This window comes from Miscanthus floridulus, chromosome 5 (assembly GCF_019320115.1).
Source record: "Miscanthus floridulus cultivar M001 chromosome 5, ASM1932011v1, whole genome shotgun sequence".
NCBI classification, from domain to species: domain Eukaryota; kingdom Viridiplantae; phylum Streptophyta; class Magnoliopsida; order Poales; family Poaceae; genus Miscanthus; species Miscanthus floridulus.
The window spans coordinates 14,577,434-14,586,811 of record NC_089584.1 but is presented as its reverse complement, the minus strand read 5'-3'; the positions used below and the strand labels follow the sequence as shown (position 1 = coordinate 14,586,811).

Below are 9,378 nucleotides of genomic sequence, written 5' to 3'. Positions count from 1 at the left end.
AATCGCCGTCGCCCCTTCACCACCATCGCCGTCTAGATTGATCGGAGTCAGAGCAGCAGAGCCGCTACCGACATCGATAACGAACAACGCAACAGCGTCCTATCTGGTGTCGTCGTCATCCTCAGGGACCAAGCCTGCCACGATCAAGTTGTCATTGCCGGTGAGCGGGCAGACGATATCATCATTAGCAACCGCCATGGCGGACGGCTCTCCAGCACCGTTCCTCAATGGTGCGAGGGGCTGCCTTGGTCGCTCTATGCCACAACTAGAGGACGACGTATCGGCTACCGACCTGTGCAATGAGATGGAGGAGGATGAAAAGATCACATCAGAATACATCAATGGAAGAAGATAGAAGAGGAGGGTTAGTGTTTTACTTGCGCAACCGGAGCCCGGTGCCAGAGAAGATGATGGCCACCCAGAGAAGACGACACACCGGTTAGCAAGGACGACGAGCGGAGGAGGAGGGATAGACGGGGACAATGAACTCACATAATCACCGAGATCTAGAGGGGAGATTGGGAGACAGAGAAGGGAGAGGTAGAGAGGGAGGGGATCAGGGGAGGTCGCCGGCGACAGGCGCTTCGAGGTCACTGGAGTCGGGGTCGGCGAGGTCGGACGCTAGTAGACGAGATGGTGAGGCGTCGACCATCAAGCGGTCAAGGCGAGATCTAGGCGAGAGGCGAGAGTGGCGAGGCGGTGGGGGAGGAAATGATTTAGGGTTAGGGTTGAGGAGGGAGAGCCTTGTGGCCATCGCTTATATATGCGGGGGCTGAGGCGTTGTGGGGCTAGGTCGGCTGGCCGTTGCGCTGAGCCACTTCGCTGCTGGGGGAGGTCTCGGGCCGCTGCCGGGCCGACCCCTATAAACCAGGACATGCCGCGCCAACTCGCGGGCCTGAGTAGCGGCCTAGGCACGACCTGCTCTACCAGGCCAGGCCGTGCTTGGGCCGAGCCAAATTTGTGGGCAACGTGCCGGGCCGCTAGGCCTTAGGGGCTACATGGACATTTATAACGGCAAATAATGGTGGTGTGACCACAGAGGGCCATGACGAAGCCGCGCTGTTCGAAGTGAACACTCAAAAAGAACCCAAAACCACTTGCTGCATACCCATCCATACCCAATAAGCAGTGGAGCGAATAGAGGAATAGGCATGGTGATGCGCTCGGCCTCGGCGAGCTCACTGTTGTTGTCGCTGCTGCTGTCCGCCTCCGTGTCCATCTCGATTCTCATGGCCGCACAAGCCACCGATGATGAGACCGCACTGCTGGAGTTCAAGGCCGCCGCCGTGATCAGCGGCGGTCATGGTGATGACCTGCATGCTTCGTGGAACAGTAGCAGCGTTGGTGGCTTCTACAGCTGGGAGGGGATCAGGTGCGGGGCTAGGCGTCAACGAGTGGTGGCGCTGAGCCTGCCCGTCTATGGGCTCGCTGGCACCCTATCGCCGGCCATTGGGAACCTCACTTTCCTGCGAGTGTTGAACCTGACCTTCAACTGGTTCTAGGGGAACATCCCTGCAAGCATCGGCCGCCTAGTACACCTCAAGACCCTCGACCTGAGCTACAACAAGCTCAACAGAGAACTGCCTGCCAACCTCAGCTCCTACGTCAGCTTACTGTTCTTGACACTCAGCAACAACCACCTCCATGGCCGTATTCCTGTCGAGCTCGGCCATAGGCTCACAGACCTTCAGAAGCTCTGGCTAGGAAACAACAGCTTCTTCGGAAATATCCCAGCATCACTAGCCAACATGTCGGCTCTATACTCTCTCGATCTAACTACAAACCACTTCGAAGGCCCCGTACCACCTGAACTTGGCAGCATTGGAGGCCTGCGCTTCCTCTATCTCTATGAAAATAAGCTCTCAGGTGTGCTTCCACACAACGGTGAAAGGTCGAGATGGCGGACTAGAGGGGGGGCAAATAGTCCTTTCTAAAATTAATCACGTCGGCTAACCGAAACAAGTGAGGAATTAAGCCTATCGGTCTAGCCAAGGCTATACCCCTTTATTTATGTTTTCTAGCACCTTCCAAAGATACTAATTAAGCAACAAAGGTGCCGGGCTAGCTAGAGCTCACCTAACCAATTCTAGGTGCAAGGTCACACAAACCTATGCCACTAGTACTTCAAGCAACAAGGGAGCTCCTACACAAACTAGTAAGCAAAAGCACAAAGCCACCTAAGCTCACTAGCAAAGCTCAATAACAAGGCAACCAATGCCAAATTAGAGAGCACAATTACTTAGCTACACAAACTAAGCAATGTGACTAATAAGGTTACACAAACCAAATTAGCCATGCAAGGGAGCTACTTCTATGCTACACAAGCAAGAAGATAACTAGTAATCTACACAAGCTAACTAATTACAAGAGAAACTACACAAGCACAATGTATATGAAATATAAATACAAGCTTGTGAAAGGGGATTGCAAACCAACAGGAAGAACAAGGTTGACACGGTGATTTTTCTCCTGGGGTTCATGTGCTTGCCAACACGCTAGTCCCCGTTGTGTCGACCGCTCACTTGGTGGTTCGGCGGCTAATTGGCATCACCCACCAAGCCCGCACGTCGGGCACCACAAGAACCTACCCTGAAAGTGAGGGTAGCTCAATGACACGCTTTACTAGAGTTGCTCTTCGTGGCTCCCGCAGGGTGAGCACAATGCCTCTCACAAAGCTCTTCTCCGGAGCACCGCACAAGCTTCTTGCGGGCTTCGACGGAGACCACCACCAAGCCATCTAGGAGGTGGCAACCTCCAAGAGTAACAAGCATCATCGGCTTGCAACTCGATCACCTAGTGCCACTCGATGCAACCTCACGATGCAATCGCACTAGAATCGCCCTCTCACACAATCGGATGATCACTATCAAGCATATGTGAGATGGAGGGCTCCCAAGCACTCTCAAGCATGGACACAAAGTCCCCCGAGGTGCTCAGCACCAGCCATGGCCGAGACCACCTTCTATTTATAGCCCCATGGGCTAAACTAGCCGTTACCCCTTCACTGGGCAAAACTCGGGACGACCGGACGCTTTGGTCGTATTGACCGGATGTAGGACCTCAGCGTCCGGTCAATGGATGCTCACCATGTGTCGCCTCTGTTCAACCTCAGTCATGTGATCTCAACGGTCAAGTGATGACCGGATGGAGCTACTCAAAGTGACCGGACGTAGCAACCCCAGCGTCCGATCGTTTCTAGTAAGGTACCAGCTGCGACCAGATGCGTTCGGTCAGTCATGAGCGGATGCAGCATCAGCGTCCGGTCCTTCTCCAAACTTTCTGCGTTGCCTATGTCACCGTTCGTCAGCCTGACCGGACGCACCCTGCCAGCGTCCGGTCACTTTTAGTGCCAGCGTCTGATCGAAGACCGATGCCTGCACGCTCTCTGACGCCACTGACTGGACGTAGGATCCTAGCGTCTGGTCACCACGTGACCAACGTCCGGTCCACTCTGTGAGACCCTGTGATTTCTATATAGGGCGCAGGTGGCACCATCAGACTGTTCGCACTCTACGGGCGGACACTCCGCCGGTGGAGTTTCTAACCCTTCTCGCCTCCGTTTCATCGCCAAGTTGATCCACATCAACTCCAACTTCATCTCCTTTGTAAATGTGCCAATACCACCATGTGTATGTGTGTTAGCATTTCACAAACATTTTCCAAAGGATTAGCCACTCAACTTGCCACGCCACTCGATCCTAGCGATGATGCAAAGTTAGATCACTCGAGTGGCACTAGATGACCGATATGCAAACAAGTTTGCCCCTCTTGATAGTACGGCCATCTATCCTAAACCCGGTCATCAACTTCTCTACACACCTATGACTGGTGAAATGAAATGCCCTAGGTTATACCTTTGCCTTGCGCATTCCATTCCATCTCCTCCAAAGTCGATGCAACACATGCACCAACATGATCAACAATGATATGATCCACTTCATATCATCATGTGATCATATTGGTTCATCGATCTTGACTTCACTTGTTTTTCACCGTTGCCTTCGTCCATCGGCGCCAAGTGTTGCTCAAGCTTCACCGCCACATGGTCCATCGCTCCAAAGCCTCCAACTTGCCCTTCACGCTTGCAACCGGTCCATCAAACCAAGTCATGTCTTGATCTTCTCCACCTTGATCACATGACTCAATGTCATGTCTCATTTGCAATGAGCTCCTTCATCATCACATGTGTGAGCTTTGCAACATCTCCAAGCCATTTTCACCTTCATGGCATATGTTGCTCACACACATGTACCTGTGGACTAATCACCTGTGTATCTCACATAAACACAATTAGTCCACCTAGGTTGTCACTCAATTACCAAAACCACACAAGGACCTTTCATTCTCCCCCTTTTTGGTAATTGATGACAACTCTACAAAGATATGGAAATTAAACTCTTTTGGATTCATGTTGCTAGCCCAAGCAATTTTACCATGTGTAAATGATTTTGGACAAGTACCACAAACCCGAAATGATAGTAATAGCTCCCCCTACATATGTGCTAGAGTGTTTGTTTTGAAGCTCGCACATATGCATAGATTGAAATTGTGGGAGAGTAATTACTACTAAATGATGCTAAGGTGTATAGAGTAAACCTTTGAAGCGTGATACCAATCGGAGTTGCACCTTTAAGTTCATCCTTAGCACCATGGTTAGCTAGATATCACTTGGGAATAAAATCACTAGATACCTCGTGAGATCAACATTAAAACCAAGGTACTAGCATTTCTTGAAAAGCATACCAAGTGTCTAGCTATCATCCTATGCATGCTAGTTTTCATTTCATCAATCAAATTCTACAACTAGCATACCTCACACAAGCATGCATATTGAATTTAAGAACTTATGCAATGCAAGCAAGCACATGAATATGCACATATCAAATGCAATCAATCAAAGTTCATGAGCTTGCTCCCCCTATTTGTGTGCTTCTTTTGCCTAAGAATTTTGATCCTTGTCTTTTCTTCAATGTTGCTCCCTCTTTGTCCATGTCCATGTCCAACCTCTACTTCTTTGTTTCAATCTCTCCCAAAGCTTTCATGTCTTATCTCTCCCCCTTGTGCACTCTCAATCTTAAAGCTATATCTTATCTCTCCCCCCTTGTACACTCTCAATCTTAAAGCTTTCATATCTTTGTACAATCTCTCCCCCTTTGTCATCAATTTCCATAAAAAGTGTGCATATCATTGATGCAAAGGTATGCATTTGGGGTAGATGGTTGAGACTTAAATCTTGCATTTTTTATGGACATCACTTGATTGTTGGAATGACACCACTTGTAGATACCACTTGTAACTTATATCTTGTGTAGGGCTTCTTGAGATACCACACATAGGATCTTTGATTTTGATATCAATTTGTGAGACACCTCCCCCTATGTGATAGCATGGGTCATCCATTTGATACACTTGAGCTCTTGTAGGTGAGGGATGCATTCTTCATTTGATGATCACTTAAAGTTGAGGATCACTTGTGGAACCATCATCTTGCATGATTGAGACCATGTGTAGATGTGATACTACTTGAAAGAATCTTCTAGTATGGAACCACTTTGTTGGATTTATCAATAAAAACCATTTCTTGAATATTTGCTATCTTCATGAGTACCACTTATAGGATATCACTTGTGAGTTGATCTAGACATCACTTGTAGATTCTTGATGAAATACTTGAGTCTAGATACCACTTGTAACAAACAAACTAGATATCCATTTGCATTGTTGTCTTGTACTTGTACTCTTATCACTATCATGAGCTTCTATAGTTGACTTGAACTAAATTGATTTGTCTAAGCTTCCAAGTCTGGTTTGAACCAATGACAAGCTTCTTCACACCTCTTGCAAGGGTTATCTTGTCAATGTTGTACTTGTCACTTGTTAGCAATCCAAATTAAGTCAAGTAATTGGGTTTACTAGCTCATGAAAAAAAATTCATATACTAACCACTAGATCAATTTATCATTCAAGCAATAGTGGTAGGCTATGAATTTGAACATTTCATTTGTTATGCATGATCCTATGAAACATGTACTATATGCACTAATCGCATACTAGTGAGGGATGAAATGATCATGCACATTACAATGATACCTTTGCTATGTTGGAGTAGAGGATAGTCACATAGATTCCAATTCATTACTCCAATAGCAATGTGAAGTCCAATTATAAGCTTGGTGAAGATCAATAGATACAATTTTGAATTCCATTCTTCACCCATATGAAATGAATACCACTTATGATCAAGTGTACTTTCTTGTTGTGGTTGGCTTGTTTCATCTTTTGATCAATGCTTGCATGAGAGCATCAACGTGAGAATACCACTTCAAATATTATGATTAGCTCTCTTTTGGGTGTTGCTTGTTTTTCTTGGTCAACCCTTTTGATTGATTCAACTAAGCATCTCAAATGTCCCTTGGATCACCACTTCCATGTTAGCCTTCCAAGTATCATACTTGGTTTACCTACACATAGGCGGCAAGCCCCTACACTAGGGAGAAGTGACCTCTCTCCCAGAACCATTCTTGATGAAATATCTTGATTGATTGATCCAAGTAAAGGACTTGACTTGATGAGTAACATTGATTCCTTCTTTAAGTCATTTTCTTTCTACTTGTTTAAGTCCTTTTCTTTCTACCAAATAATCTCCAATCAATATCTAGAACTTAAACTTCATCTTCAACTTGAGTTTGATCTTGATCTTCATCTTGAGTACCAAAAATGTACAAAGTACACTCCACAATCAAATGGCCTTGTACTCTTTGCTTGTCATGCTTCTAGATCATTTCAAAACCAAACTTAGGTGCCTCAATTACTTATGAATCATATTTCCAATTTGAGGACCTTTCAATCAAAATGACTCTAGATCAATCCAATATTTGTCACTTTTCTGTTAGATTTTGTACCCTTCAAAGAAATAAGCATATCTCCCAAAGTACAAATCCAAATACCACAAAATTTTGTGGATATGTGCTTCACTAAGTTATCTAGCAGCTATAAAAATTTGAGCTTCATTTGACTTCTAGATTGCTATCAGATTTCAATTATTTCACCACTGCTACATGCTATAAACTGCTGCACTATAGCTGACAAGATTTACTCCAAAACCGAAGCATTTCTTATCCAATTCTCATAGAATTTGTACAGCACCTTATACCATAAATCTAGAGCATGTACACCAATTTTTATGCCAATCCAATAAGTTTTGGTCACTCAAACATGGCTAAGATCACAGCTAGCTCAGATTTTGCAATATAGGACAGATTTCAACAATTGAGTTATACTTCACCAAATATGAATCAAACTTGAAACTAGCTTGTTTGAATACTTCCATAAGACATATATCCATTCAAACCACTTACTAAAAGTCATCTCATGAATTTATCCAACACAAATCAATCCAAACTTGATTACTAATCAATTATCCATTCAACCATCTTATAGCAAGCAATATTTCATATTTATCCAATTCAATCAACTCATATGCACCCAAATGAAATGATCAACAAGAGATATACCTTGGTTAGCTCATGATCATCAACTAGCAAGCTTCAACTCAAATATTTGCAAGCCGTCAAATATATCCAATGAATCACCAACAACTTAAATTATAGCACTTGTATGATGTAACACATTTGGACTTCACTCACTTATCATGGCATTGGGTTTGGATATGCACTAGGCTTCATAACTTGACTCAACATATGATGATCAATATGAAATCAATTGAATCAAGTCTCCAATGCCAATGGTACCTACAAACTACATCCACTTTTTGATGGCACCCAAACAAGTTTGGGTCCTCTCAAGTTAGGAGCAACATACTTAGGCAAAGCCCTAGTATGAGTAGCGGGATGTTTTGCAATTGCAACCAATGAGGTACCATTAACCATTGCCATCCTTTCTAAGCATATTATTATCAATAATTGAAATAGGCTTAGAAATATTACCTAGGGGACATGAATATGCCATGTGTCCCTTTCCCGGCATGAGTAGCACTTTCTCTTTGACTGAGCCTTCTCTTCCTTGCTCGTGTGGTGCTTCCCATTGCCTTGCCTCTCACGAGTTGCTTGAACCTTCTTCTCAAGCTTGGTAGGACACTTAGAGGCAAAGTGTCCCATATTTTCACACTTGAAGCACTTGATGTGAGCATAATCTTTCTTCTCATCTTTATTCTTGCTCATCATCTTGGCATCTTGAGTTTGCATTGGATGCCTTACTTTTTCACCCCTTCTTGTTTTCTTCTTCTTTATCATCAAATCACTACCATCATGGTTAATCTTGATTTGCTCTTGGGGTGTCTTTTGTTGCTCAACTTGTGGCTTTAGTTGGGGCTCTTCTAGTTGCTTCACCAATTACTTGGTTGGGCACATTGAGGTAAGATGACCCCAAGTGCGACACTTGAAGCACTTAACATGCCTTAGCATCTCTTCTTCTTTCTTCAACTTGAGCTTTTCTTCATTGGGGCAACCATTTGCAAGATGTCCCACTTCATGGCACTTGAAGCACATGAAATGAGAGAGCTTCTCTTGTTCTTGCTTCTTCATCTCTCTTTCATATCTTCTCTTGCCCCATCTTTTTCCCTTGATCTTGCTCTTGTTGAAGCCAATGCCACTTATGTCATTGCGGCTTTCTTGATGATTGACTTTGCTAGTCTTGAAGCCAACACCACTCTTGTCACCAAAGTTTCTTTGAGTCTTCAACATATGCTCAAAGGTGACTTGAGAGTTGTAGCACCTCTCTAACTTGTTGCTCAATTTTTTCACTTGTTCATTAAGCTCATTGTTCTCCTTCAAAAGGTTAGTTTCACAAGACATAGAAGTAGAACAAGCATCTATATGTGAAGAGCATGGCATATCTAATAAATCATCACAAGAGGTGGATGCATGCTTCTTGCCTACATCACAAGGGTTAGCAACAATTTGTGATTTATCATTTGATCCATGTGACGAGCTCTCATTATTTTTAAGTTTCTTTGTAAACACTTTAATGCGAGAAGCATGTTGTTCTAATAATTCATCATGAGATGCAAGAAGTGTCTCATGATTCAATTTTAGCTCATCATGTGAAGATTTAAAAGCATCAAGTAATTTATTATGTTCTTCACAAGAGTTCTTTAGAAATGAGTTTTCATTTTCTAATTTCAATGTTTTAGCTTTCTCATTTTCTAAAGACATGGTTATGCTAGCAAGTCTACTAACAAGCTCATCATATGAATCAACATGATTAACCACATTAGCATTTGATACCTTGGTGTCACCTTGTGACATGAAACAATGTGGTGTAGTTGGAGAGCTTGTAGTAGCAACATCATCATGGCTTGAGCATGAACCAACATTGTCAAGATCACCACCAAGTGTGCTTGAGGTAGAATCTTTATGT

General features: G+C 44.1%; 1 pseudogene; it reads left to right on the top strand.

The window, feature by feature from the left end:
* Window positions 1-1,151: 1,151 nt before the first annotated feature.
* Window positions 1,152-9,378, top strand: part of LOC136454274 (receptor kinase-like protein Xa21) — a 30,589-nt pseudogene continuing 22,362 nt past the window's right edge.